Consider the following 14,049-nt stretch of genomic DNA (forward strand, 5'->3'; position numbering starts at 1 on the left):
AAATAAATAAATAAATAAATAAAAGAAGAAGAAGAAGAAGAAGAAAAAGAGAATAAATTTCAGACAACACTGCTGAGCCCTGCCAAATCAGAAAAATAAATAGAAATAGACTTAGTGAGGAGCGAGTTACAAGAAAGAGTTTCTCCATCGATTTTCTTAAATGGAAAAGTTTTAAAGAGATGGCGAGCCTTCCCATTTCTGATTACTGTATCAGAAGGCAGATTCTGGAAGTGGTGGTTCCTCTTCCTACCTTGTATGCATTAGATACAAGACGGTGTGGTTAAAAATAGTTCTCACACACACTCGGTCATAGCACACATTGAATAAACATGAACTGCGTTGATGAGAACGTGGTTAACGACCGCGATCTGTTTTTAAACGTCTCAGTGTCAAAGTCCGCGAAGAGGATTGTTCTTAGAAATGAGTAAACTTTAGAAATAAGACTCAAACAATACCAAAAAGAATCCAACAGCTTCTTGGAAAAGGGAAAGCGCAACAATTTCCAAGGCTCCATTGTTACGAGAGCATGAAGAATGGCAGGCACAGCCTCCCTCCGCTGCTTGGACTTACAATAGGAAAGAAGTCTTGCAGTTACAGTCTTGTGCCAACTGGTCAGGCCACGCCACAGTCCCCTCCCCCCTTCGAGGCGCTCTCCCGACCGTGCCGGCTGCGCCTCGCAAGCAACTGCGCGCCTGGGCTGCGGCTCTCAGAGTAGGGTTCGCAGATGGTGCCCACTGAGGCCGCAGCCTTCAAAGAAACTAACGCTGGGTGGCCAAGCAGTTTCCGGAGCCATCCACTGCACATTAGGTCAGCGGAGAAAAGCAGGTGGGGAGGAGGATCGGAGTCTCAGACCCAGGTTGGCTGAGTAGCTTCGTTTTGTACCTGTTTCCCAATTTGGGGTTAGTGCCACTAAGTCCATGTTCCCTGATTTCCATTCCTGCATATGCAAACATCTGCTCGAGAGTGCTCAGGAAAGAAAAACGAATTCGTGACAACGTCCTCGACATCTCCCCCACCCTCAGGCTTTTTTTTTTTCCCCCTCTAACAAAACCACCTGGGGAAAGAGTGGGAAGAATGATTAAAGGCGAAAATCAGTTCTGCTGTTCTCCCAAACTACCACCAGGGGCCGGTATCCCCACCCTTCCTTAGGCCAGTGAAAACCGATACAGATCCCGAGTGGTTGGGGGCGCGGCCCAAGGTGCGCGCGCAGCGCCCGCGGCTCTTGGGCGCGACTCTGGAAAAAGACTGGACGTGGGAGGTGGCCGTTTTGTTCCTGTTCTAGAAGCTTGGGTGAGGGCTGCTGCCCTGTATTGCCCTCCTAGCCCTGGGGCTTGGTGCGACAGGCTCCCTTGGCGGAGACTTCTCTAGCACCCAGTTTAAACTGGCGGGGGGCAGACTCAGTCGCAGTCGGTCCTTCATCCGGCATCTCCACCCGAGCTGGTCGCCAAGGCTCCCTCTTCGCTCCCTACCGCTGATTTACATGCTAATTATGTCTGGGAAAAGTTCTTTAATTGGCAGAATTAGGCAGAGCAAACGAATTGTTTCACAGACTGAACCAAATTAATTCCGGTTTAGCTCCTTCCCTTGGAGAAACAAACAATTAAGCTGTCTTGTTTGCTTTATGGATATATTGGAAGTGCCCCACATCGCGTTTCAAGATATTGTTTAAAGAGTAATTATTTTCAATATTAATACTTCCATGTTTAACTTGTAGTAGCACCGAACCACGAGTTGAGATTAAATTTACCTAATTTGAAATTATGAATACAAGCGGGAAAGAATTTGAATTTACGTTTGACGGTAAAGAAATACCACCCAGAATCTTCCTGGCAATTATTAGATCCTAAAGGCTCACAGACTAATTAGGCGCCCATGTCCTGACCACGTGTCACTACTTTTACACCTGCCTGAGAAAAGATGCTCCAGGAACCGGGGAAGGAGGCGGGAACCAACAGCCTAAGACGCTCCCAAAAGCCAAACAACCTTTCAGCAAAATCGCTGCCCCTCTCAAGCTTTTGGAGTCTGCAACTTACCCTGCTAATGAAGCGGAAAAGCCAATGAGAGTGAAGAATCACAAAACGCTGGAATTAAAAACCCGTAGGTTGTTTTGTAGTTTAGTGGCACCGGGTGGAGTGTTTCAGGAGGCCACCTGGGGTTAGGCTACATAGTAGCTGGTCTGGTCATTTTGTGCAAATCACTTATATTTCTGGAGCCACGGTTGACTCACCTGTCCCAGGGGTTCCTAACTTACTCACTTCCCAGGAATGTTGTGGATTAGCAGGTCTGGATAGAGAATCTAGGACACTCCGTGCCTGGTAAGCACTAGCAAGCATACCTGTCATCCTCCACAAGATACGTGGGTCACATGGAGGCCCAGAGGAAAAAGATATTTGTTGAGACTTAGGTGTCGCTTAGGTCCAGGCGGGAAGCTGCCTGGAGTGACTCCCTTCGATCGATCTTTATGTGACCACATCCACTTACCTCAAATCACCTAAAAACGTGTGTGTTGGGGGGGGGGGAGGTGTTAAAATAAGACTGAAAAATGAAAGCTCATCCAACATTCCTTTAAAGAAAGAAAGAATACACCCAGGCATTTGATGAGACACATTGCTGCTTTAAAATTAAAAGCCTGGGACAAAGAGCTGTTGGCTTTTCTGACCCTGTGGGTATGAAATCCTGGGGGAACCCTGGAGAGCCAAGTTTTGGGATGTACGCACTCACAACCAGAAACCTGTCTATACCCCACACATCTTATCCAAACTTCTTTTCTGTTTGGATCTGTGGTTTCAAAATCCATTTGCTATGAGAACCCCCAGGGACCATCTTTAAGGATGCAGCTGCCCAAGTACAAAGGTTCAAGTTCTTCAACTTGGGATGGGACATAGGCATGGGTATCTGTTGAATCTTCCCAGCTGATTCTAATGTGCAGCCTCACCGAACCACTGTCACAGTGCATCCTGGGAATGTTCTAAAATGTTGTTTTCTCTAATACACAGAGAGACAGAGCATTCTCTCTCTCTCTCTCTCTCTCTCTCTCTCTCTCTCTCTCTCTCTCTCTCTCTCTCTCCTCTCTCCCTCCTTCTACTTCCCCTCCCCCTCTCTCCAGTTTCTTAGTTGCTCTCTCAACAACACCTATCTGACCCTCATTAGCCAGCCCTGAATTATATTAAAATCAGCCGTCTCTGCTCTTACTCTGGACAGCTGTATTCTAATGGTTAATCTTGACTGTCAATTTGATGGGATCTAGGATTAACTAAGAGACAAACATTTAAACAGCGCTGTGAGGGCACCCTCCAACAGTTGACCAACAAAAACAGCTCTGTGGAGAAGGCAGTGTCCTTTGCCTTGCTGTCTTTGCTTTCTGATGGTGAGTGTATCTGTGGTCGCTACTGCTCCCATCCCTCAATAACATTAGGCTTAGCGCCTTCAGCCTCCCTACATGGATTGAAGATCAGAAACTCTTCAGGAATTTTCCAGGCCCTCAGGAGTCAGACTGAGACTGCTGACAGATTCAGCTGCATGAGGCTGGCCCTGGCTGGACTATGCAGATGCTATTGTGTAACATACTGGGATGTGCTTACTTACTCCTCTCCTTGTTTCTCAAGTGTCTCCTCTTACGTGGTGGAAGTATTTCTCTCAATATGACGCCAGTCTCTTCCCATGTTCTCCATAGTTGACCCATTCTCAGGAACCCTGCCCAATTGACCGTAGCCCCTTTTCTGCATCTCCCCAACACTGTCCCTCAGCTTAGAAATAAGCCCTCCACCAGTCCTCTCTTCCTCTCTAGGCCACCTTCTGCTTTTGTCTCTTCCAAAGCCAAGTGTCAAAGATAATCAGTGGTCACCTAGTCCTTCTGCTCACTTGGTCCTTTGGAGTCTGTTAGTAGCTGCCCATCAAGAAGGCTTTCCCCAAATTCTTGAGTTGCATCTAGTGCCATGGGTATTTTAAGGTTTTCATTTTATTTGAATTCTCAGCAGAGTGAATGGTTATTTCCCTTCCTGTGAAGCACACTCTGCCCCTGACTTCTGTGCCACACTACTGGTCTCCTGCTTCTCTTCCAGATTCCAAAAAATTAAATAATAATAATAATAATAAAACCAAAAGACACAGAATTATAACTAATATCAATTTTTTGTCACACTTCTTTGCTGTCCTTTTTCTTTCTTTTCTTCTTTTAAAGAAATATGACATGGTTATATAGCTTAATTTTCTGGCAGGAGAGACAACTCAGTGGTTAAGGGAACTTGTTGCTCTTCCAGAGGACCCAGGTTTGGTTCCCAGCACATATATGGCAAATTGTGTGTGTATATGTGTGTGTGTGTGTGTGTGTGTGTGTGTGTGTGTGTGTGTTCCTAAAAAGCTGGACTCCTCCCTTTTATGTAAGGCCAGTCTACATATTTCTGCTTGCAACTTTCCCTCCTCCCCCCCACCCCTTTTCATGGTAAAAACCCTACTCATCCTTCAGGTATCTGTATCAAATCTCTCACTTCAAGAGAGTCTTCTCTCTCTCTCTCTCTCTCTCTCTCTCTCTCTCTTCATTCATTCTTAAAAGACTGTCTCCATAGAACTGTAGGTGTAGAATTGTAGAACCGTAGGTGTAGGATGGTGCGTTGAGTGTCTTCTGTTCCTGTTTGATGGAAGCCGTGAGCCCTAGGACAGGCTCTAGTTTTGCTGTTGTCCCCAGGCCATAGCAGACAGCGAGAACTCCATTCATAAAGCAAGGGATGAGCTAGTAAAAGCAGCCAAGTTCCTCTTCAAGGGTCCAGTAACATGAGGAATAGATCAGCGGGTAAAAGAGCATTATTTAAAAATGATAAAGAAAATGAAGCACTAGAAACCAATTGTGCCCTTCCTGTTTTGTGGCTCAGAGTCTAAAGATGAGTAGAGACCACCGCAGACATATAACTGCCACCTTACAGTGTCTGGCATTTTCGATCGAAGGAAAAACAGGACTTAGAGACACCAGTGATAAGTAAATACGGCAAGATGTTTGGGAATTGGGAGCAATGAGAAGCGCAACTCTAAGAGGTGAGGCCGCGGTTTGAATCCGTTCCTTGCGAGTGGGGCTTGCTAACAGTGCCTTACTGTCCGCCCCTCTGTGAATAGCTGCACCCTGCTGCCTCCCCAGAGCATAACAATCATTCCACTGTACCACAGCAAAGCCTTCCTCATTCACTTCACATATCAAATTATTGTTTGCAAGATTAAGAGAATGGTAGATTAGAAATAAGATAATGAATGGACAATGCATGTTAAGTAAACCAGAACTCACAACTCTATTTTTTTTCTCACAAAAGCCCTTTAGATGCAGTTGGATTCACTTGTTACATGATACAGAGCCAAGAGTATCATTTTTTTTTCTTTTTTTCCAGCCTAACCCTGTAATCACCCTTTTTCCTAATATTTAGACTTAACAGTATCTACTTTGAGATGAGTTTGTTTAGAAATGTAACTGCCTAAATGTAGTTTATCCTACTCAAAATTAGATAAATCAACTGATTGAATCCCACTTTGTAAGTTGCTATTTGGGCAGAGAAATGATGAAAACTGAAATACACTTGTTTATGAGGCCCACGTGAAGGCCTTCTCTTTGCAGAAGGCCTAGCTCCAGCTAGACTGTGGCACACGCATGCTCAGAGACAAATTTATGCTTCAGGTTGTCCCTATTTTAGTTTTCAGATTTCACTAGAAAACTATATTGATATCAACTGAGAGATTTTTCCAATGAATGTGTGTTTAGGAGTTGTTTCCTAACCTTAGACACTGTAACAGCTTGCCGTTACCCTTGCTTTAACATGGAAACTGTAAAACAGGAGATAGCTGCTTCAAATACCTAGACTCATGGTGGATAATTGTGGGCAACAACAATGAGTATACTTTAAAAATTATATGCTTTGGGCTGGTAAGATGGCTCAGCAGGTAAGGTCACCTGCAGCCAACCGTAAAGAGCCTGAACCCACAAGAGTGGAAAGAAAGAACTGATTTCCAAAAGTTGTCTTTTGATGTCCACAGAATGTGCCAAGAGACACTTATACACACATATAGATAAATAAATGTAATTTAAAATATAATAAAAATAATAGTTTTGAGTATATATATATATATATATATATATATATATATATATATATATATAGACTAGGGAAATTATTCTATATATGGATAACAACAAAATATAAGAATAATTTTAATTAACTTTACTTGTGATTTTGTATTCAAGAGAAGTCTCTAGTTAATTGTTCTATAAAACACTGCTAACCTTGCCCTAGCTAGATCTGAGAGTTCCCACCTATAACATTTAGGCTGAAGTGAGTGTAACTAACACATGTAACTGGTACACCGCCAGAGATTCAAATGATCTGGCCCCTAGGACTTCCTCATGATCTGCACTCCTCCTGTTCATCACTTGAAAACAGAATACTAGGCATAGCATCTGAATTGAAAATCTATACACCTGTGTTTTTTTTTAATTTACTCAGATTACAACTCAATTGTTATCTCATCACTTATATTCTCCTGTTCCTCCCTCCCTCCTGCTTTCACTCTATTTCCCCTCCCCTAGGTCTAAGACCGAGGGGGACCTCCTCCCCCACTATATGGTCATAGGCTATCAAGTCTCATCTTGGTAGCCTGTTTATTCTCTCTTTGAGTGGCATCAGGCCTCCCCACCAAGGGGAGGTGGTCATTTTCTTTGCATGCTTCCTCATCTCCAGCAGATCCTCCCTGAAGACGGGGTTTCTCAGCAAGCACTCCTGACTCGATACAAAATAACAATTCCCCTTTTTCGCCTACTTCCTCCACTATTCACCGCTCTTTAGCTTCCCTTGACATCTGACTTTATAGGTACTTGCTCCTTATTTGCTTACTATCTGTTTTCTGCCAGTATGTCATGAGTTTCTTTGGGTCAAAAACAACAACAACAACAATAACAACAACAAACCTGATACTGCAATTTCAGTGCCCATGGTCTACATATCAAATTTCAGGACAGCCAGGGAAACATACCCTATCCCCAAAAACCAACCAGCCAAACAAACAAACAAACCCAAAAGAACAAACAAATTAGCAAAAAAAAAAAAAAAAAATTCTTTTATTTGCTGTCATGTCCCTGGCAAAAATAGCAGAAGTGACTGACACATCCAATATTTGTGTTAAACTTTTGTTGAGCAGATAAGTGTATAAACATGGTTTATCACGTTTAGTGCCAGTTATAGTAAGGCCGATAAGTGTCCATACTATATACCAGGCAATGTTGGAAGAAAGTACATAAACTCAAGTCAAGAAATGTCTTCAAGTATAGAGCTTTCTTGAATGAAATGTCTTGGCCTAATGTTACAGTAGACAATTTCAGTCTATTTTCAAAATAATGCAATTTACTTTTCAAGGGTGGCCACTGTTTAGTCATGAGAGTAAGAATGGATATTGTCAGGACTCAGGAAATCCAACCCCAAAGTCTAGTACATTAGCATGGTGAGTACTTTGGGCTATAAGACATGGAAGATCTGACAGAAGCAAAATTTTTCTGGCTTCCTGTTACTTCCTTCCAGGTCAGGTCAAGCCATGGAAATGAAAATTCCTCTTCCCTAATATGGTGCATGGAAAACAGATCCTCGCTTTCCCCAAACCAGTCATAAAACCTAGAAAGCATACCCTGAGTTCCTCTCTCCTTTGTGTGTGAACTGGCCATAAAGTAATTCTCTAACCCACCTTGCCTGACAGTCAATCTAAGATCCTCATTAGCTTAGGAGGAAGGAATGTCACACAGAGATCCCAAGAAGAATCAGAATAAATGGGCCCATCTGGGTTTTCCCTCCCCCCATTATCCTTAGGTTTTATGCAGTGTCTTCTCCATCCTATTCTTAAGACCCAACACAAAAATCAAGCTTTCTCTGGGGCTTTGGGTCTTTATTTCTGAAGACTACCCCTACCACATAAAGCCTCAGTTAAGGTCTTTCTTTTGTTAACCTGCCTTTGTTAAAGGTTTGGTAGGAAAAGAAAACAGCAACAACAACAACTAAAAGCTCACAGCCTTTTGGCCCCATGGCTACCTAAGAAAGGAGGTTGGGAAGGGGAGGCTTGGTGTAGATGATCCGGTTGGTCTTTTCTCTCTAGCTGAAGTCCGCTTAGCCCTTCACATCCATACACTTGTTACATTATAACAGATCTGTTACATTATAACATCATATGTTATCCACCCAGATATCTGTGTTCTGTTCTTCGAAGAAGAGAAGCTTAGTTTCTTACAGTTCTTGAGATGGAAGGTCAAGGTACGACATTCAGCCCATGATGATGATTCAGCTGCAGACTCTCAGTTTCTGGCCTGCAGATCACTATCTTCCTACTGTGCCTCAGATGTCTTTACCATGGGTGAGGGGAGGATTAAGAAGGAAAGAAAGAAAGAAAGAAAAGGGAAAAGTGAGGAAGGTATAAGATGATAGGTGGGAAAGATAGCATGTATAATAAAAGTGCGCAGGCTCAAGACCCAGAAAGAAAAAACAAAACCAAACAAACAAAAAAACAAAACCCAGATGGCCTAGACAACCCTGAGCCCTAGTTTTTCTGAAATAATATCCCTGCAGTTTCTAGAGTGCTGCCCATAAAAGGTACTTTTGTCTATACTCAGGAAGCATGATCTAGAAGCCTCACAGGGGCTTGTAGAATATCCCAGAGTCTGTTAGATCCATTTCATAACTCAGGCTTGAGTCAGCCCTACATGTGTGTGAAGCTCGCTTTTCTTTGGAAGTATATTGAGTGTCAGGGTACTGGTCAGAAAGACATCTCTCAACTTTCTTAAACAATGACTTTGAGAAAAAGACACTCTCTTGAACACACACAGAGAGAGATGCACACACACACACACACACACACACATACACACTTACACACTGATAATAGAAAGATAACTTGAAAACGTGCAAAGACTTTAATGGACAAACATAATATGTCATCACAGCAGCACCCCACAGAGCTGACATTCTCCCCAACTTAAGAAACTGTCCTATAGATGATTTTCTAGAACCTTTTGGAGACATTGGGCCACTTACACATTGAAATGACTCTAATATACAAGTGTTTTTATTACCCCTTTTCAACAGACAAAGCAAATGAGGCAACTGGGTATTAAGGCATCTTGGCCAAAGTTTAATGTTTTGGAAATGACTCAGGCCATCATGACTGCCAACCCCCAACTGCAGTGTGTTAGGACAGAAGAATCAAGCACCTAAAATGTCCCTTATCTCTGCTTTTTTGAAAAGTACATAAAAGTTCAAAATAACTTTGTGGCACATGGTGCTTAATGTTGCTGGTAATTTAACAGAACAGACGTTGGTTCCAAAGGCATCTAATGTAACAGCAAATCTTTCCTTAACACAATGTTAGCAAATTATCTATATTTGAATATGGGCTCATTCTACCAAAAACCAAATTATAGGGAAACATTTAGTTATAAAAGAAATAAACACAGAGGTTGATAATTAGATCTGTAAAGAAGATGATTGGCTTTTGAGAGGGATTAGTTTTAAAGTAAGCTTTGATTCAAGTTTAATGTTTGATTTTGCTAAAATTACACAGGCAACCTGTATTTGTTTTATGGAGACTAAGAACACCCTAGACCAATGGTTCTCAACCTGTGGGTCACTACTCCTTTGGAGGTCACATGTCAGTTTTCCTGTATATCAGATACCTATATTATAATTTGTAACAATAGCAAAATTCAGTCATGTAGTAGCAACAAAAATAACTTTATGGTTGGGGAGCATCACCACGTTTGAGGAACCATATTAAAGGGTTGCAGCGTTAGGATGGTTGAAAACCACTGCCCTAGGCTCTGCCCTTCAACTTGTTTCACAGAGAAGCAGGAATGGCAGTGTTCACATGCATCTTGGTCCAAAGGCAGTGAGTTGCCAGGGCAACTCTCCATCCGAGGAATAAGGTTCCAACATGTCTGATGTCTGCACTGGACAACTAACAGTCAACTAAGAAAAAGATAATGTGATGCAGCTATAATGAAAATGGAATATGAGACCTAACTGTGTTAGAGAAGTTGGTTTGCTTGTTTGAGTTTTTTGTTTGTTTGTGTTCGTCTGTGTTCGTCTGTTCATTGTTTACTTTTTGAGACAGACTTTCTCTGTATAGCCCTGGCTGTCCTGAAACTCAGACTCATAGATCCACTTACCTCTGCTTCCTGAGTGCTGGGATTAAAGATGTGAGGCACCATCATGTAGAAGAATTTTAATCCAGCAACATGGCTGCTCTGACAAGGGATCCCATCCAAAGACTTCCTAGGTCTGTGTGATCTAGCTGGAATGCAAACATACCCTGGGTTACAGTATGATCTGGCTGGAATACAGACATACCTAAGTATGCATATTTAATCACAAGCAGTGATGTCTGAGGGGCAGACAAAGTGATGAATCAGAGAAAGATATGGGAGTATAAGTCAGAGATAGGATACGCCCAATAATGTGAGAGAAAGAAAGTGAGAGAGAGAGAGAGAGAGAGAGAGAGAGAGAGAGAGAGAGGCGGGAGGAGGAGAGAGAGAGGAGAGAGAGAGAGAGAGAGAGAGAGAGAGAGAGAGAGAGAGAGAGATAGGATACGCCCAATAATGTGAGAGAGAGAAAGTGAGAGAGAGAGAGAGAGAGAGAGAGAGAGAGAGAGAGAGAGAGAGAGAGAGAGAGAGAAAGTGAGAGAGAAGGGGGGGAGGGAGAGAGGGAGGGAGGGAAGGAGGGAGGGTCTATTTAAGAGCAGCACACAGAAAGAGTTAGACAGCCAGTACAGGAGTACAGTAGAGTTTGTGCAGGCAGTTTGGTGCAGTTCAGTTCATGGAGTTCAGAGGTAGTTTTCCCAAGCTGAACAATTCAGTCAGAAATGGAGAGAATCAGTGAGCTTGCAGAGGAGTTTGAGTTAGAACAGCTGAGTTGAACCAGCCAGCCAGAATTCAGAAAGAGCTAGAAAGGGTGAGCTTATTCAACTTACATAAGTCTTGGAGGCTAAAAAATATTCTAGGCCTAAGCTAGCAGACAGAGGCAGGAAGCTGAAACCTTCAAGGTCCAGGCTTGCAGAAGACTAGATTGTATAGAGGCTAAAAGCTTTCAGGCCTAGCCCTAGGGATAGTTAGATAGAAACATTTTGAGCTCAGCCCAAGCCATGTACCAAGCCAAACGTGGGCACGTCTCTCATCTTGATACTTGATACTTGATACTACAACCTGGTGAGAGCAGTTTTGATCCTGGGACAGAAGAGACCTTTTTAAGACATGGAAGGCAAAAACTATACAGGAGAAACTATCAGAAAATCTGACTATTTCCAAAATTAATACTTTTTAAGTCAAACCATGCCATAATGGTAGTAAGAAAGCTGGTGGCATATTGGGAGAATGTATTAGGACCCAGTTAGCAAAGGCATAACATATAGGAAGTTATAGAGACTGGATAAGAAGGGTTTTTTGTTTTGTTCTGTTCTGTTTTGTTTTATGCTAGGAATAAACGAGCAAATGACACAAAAAGGCAACACTTAGAAATGTGGTTCGCCAATACATAGCTCAGAACACACTGTACTGCAACATCACCCAGAAAAAAAATACAAGTTTAAGCAGTAAGCTACCTTTCTTTCTTGTACTGATCAAATTGGCCAGGAGTACTGATGTTTGATAATATCGATGTTGGCCAGGGTGATGAAGGAGCCTCCTCACAAGGCTCTGAGTCAATGCAGCCATTTTGGACAACAGTGGAACAATTGCTATTAAAACTGATAATGTATATATTCCATCATCTCACTTTGAGAAGCCATCAGAGTTTACGTCAGGAGGCATAACTGAAGCCTCCCATTGACTGACTGAGTCAAGTGTAAGAAGAGTTTACACGCTAACGTTTAGTAATGTGGTATCAATTATTTAGAATAGTTAGGTCAGTGTGGCAATCATGTTTTTAAATATTATACAACAGGTAAAATTTAAAAGTCATCCCAAAGAATAAAAACATCATCTTAAATTTTTAAGTCAATATTTATGTCTTGCTGTGAAAATTCACCAAGATATTATATGTATTTTATAAAAAGAGGAAGAAAGAAAAAAAAGGAAGAAAGAAGAAAGAAGGAAGGAATGAAAGAAGGAAAAGAAGGAAGAAAGAAAGGAAGGAAAAATCTATGGTCAGGAAGATTTTTCAAACTTTTCAGAGCAAAAATAATTCCATAAAGTTTATGGCTATATATATTTTTTTCATTTTCAGGAAAATCTTCAAGAATGGTGATAGAAGTCATAACTGGAAAGGGTGTTGTTATAAACTAAATATTTGGGTCCTCCCAAAAATGTCTGTGTGGATTTGTTGTATAACAGTTTCCTCAGAGGTGCAATGTTCCACTCCACAGGGAAATTTGTTAAGATCCAGGGTGTCCTAAAGTCAGGATTGTGAAGGCTTAGGAAATAACAACTCAGAGCTTCACAAGGCCACAAACCTGAGCAGATACACTAGCTCCTCCCTATTCACGCAGTAAGAACTGATGACAGATACTCCCATGCAATCCAAGTTGGCCAGAAGAGGCTTCAAACAACTGAGCTACCTGCAAAGGACAAACTCCAAGCTGTTGAGCTGCCTGCAGGCTCTGCAAGTTTGCTCCAGGTCTCCAGCTTTCATAAGACATTGTCCAGGCTAGGGTGAGCTTTTGGGCCCACAGTTGGTTTTGAGTCATTTCTGCTTCTCTAAGTAGCTCCTCACCCATACTTCTGCAAGTAACTCTGATAAAACTCATTGGCTCGCCAAATTGGATTTTGGTGGTATCCTTACTGTGGTCTGCCCTCAACTCCCTGTTTGGGGAGAGTAGTCATTTGTTCTCATCTTTGCAGAATAAGGTCACATGATAAGCCTCAACTCCAAAATGGTTTCATTTGTAGTACTGAAGTCCTGGAGTACTGAAGTAACTTAGTTAAGCCAGAAGGGATGTTGGTGGAGCCAGAGTAGATGAGATAATTGCCTTTATATTATAGGACTGTCTTTCTCTGTCTTCCAGTTCCTCTTCCTACCATGTCTGCCAAGGAGTGGACTCACGAGGACAGAGTGAGAGGGCAGATGGCTGGCTGTGAACCAAAACAGGAGCCTTTATTAAAATCCAAATCTGGTGACGACCCCGTTCTTAGACTTTCCGGTCTACAGACATGTGAGGAAATAAATGTCTGTTGATTTAGGCACTTGGTCTGTGGAATTTTCTTATGGTGGCTTGAGCAAGCTAAGATAGGTATCACGGAGGATTTCAGGCTGAGCTGAAATGATAGCTGTCAGGTTCTCAGATTGCAGAAAGGGGATGCATTCATGTTTTACTTACATGCTTATTTTTTGAAAGTCAACTTTCTCTTCTTGCTTCCTGTAAAATCAGTCTTCTCCACCCCACTGCCTGGACTTGGCCAATATTAATCAAGGCACTGACAGACATGTACAATACTCTCTGATCCTCCCAGCAAAACTTCCCAGGAAGACTGCTCTTCAGGTCCAAGGCCGGACAATAAATCTTCTTGCCACAAACTCCCTAGAAATAACATGCATCCAACATGAATCTGTAGAGGTCACACCAGTAGAGTAAGGGAGTGTGTTTTGGTGGGGAGGTTTATGGTGTGGAGAACTCACTTTCTCTTATCACTAGAAAAGGCTCCAGTGAAAAAGGCACTCTATCTTGTAACAGTATGAGCTATGTTCTGTGTGTTATCTTAGTATTGATGGCCAGTATTTACTGTTTCTTCAGGCCGTGGCAGGCTCTTCCTAAACATTTTAGACACACCTCATTAATCCTTGAAATACTCCTTAAGAAGGAGTTGAGATAATCTTTCTGTAGTCATAGAAATCTTGTATAAATTATTTGTGCTATAATTCATTATTATACCAATATTGTAAGAAATTGAAAAAAGAAACAACTTCCCCATTATAGCCACCCTCCAACCACATGACTATTATTCTTAGATGCTCCTTTTGGAAGTTTAGCTATATACTTACATGTGGGAGGTCAGCAGAAGCCCAGAGCGACTCAAGTCCTGGGAGAACAACGTGTGCTGATGACAAGGACATG

The sequence above is a fragment of the Acomys russatus genome, chromosome 20 (genome assembly GCF_903995435.1).
Source record: "Acomys russatus chromosome 20, mAcoRus1.1, whole genome shotgun sequence".
Classification (NCBI taxonomy): Eukaryota; Metazoa; Chordata; class Mammalia; order Rodentia; family Muridae; genus Acomys; species Acomys russatus.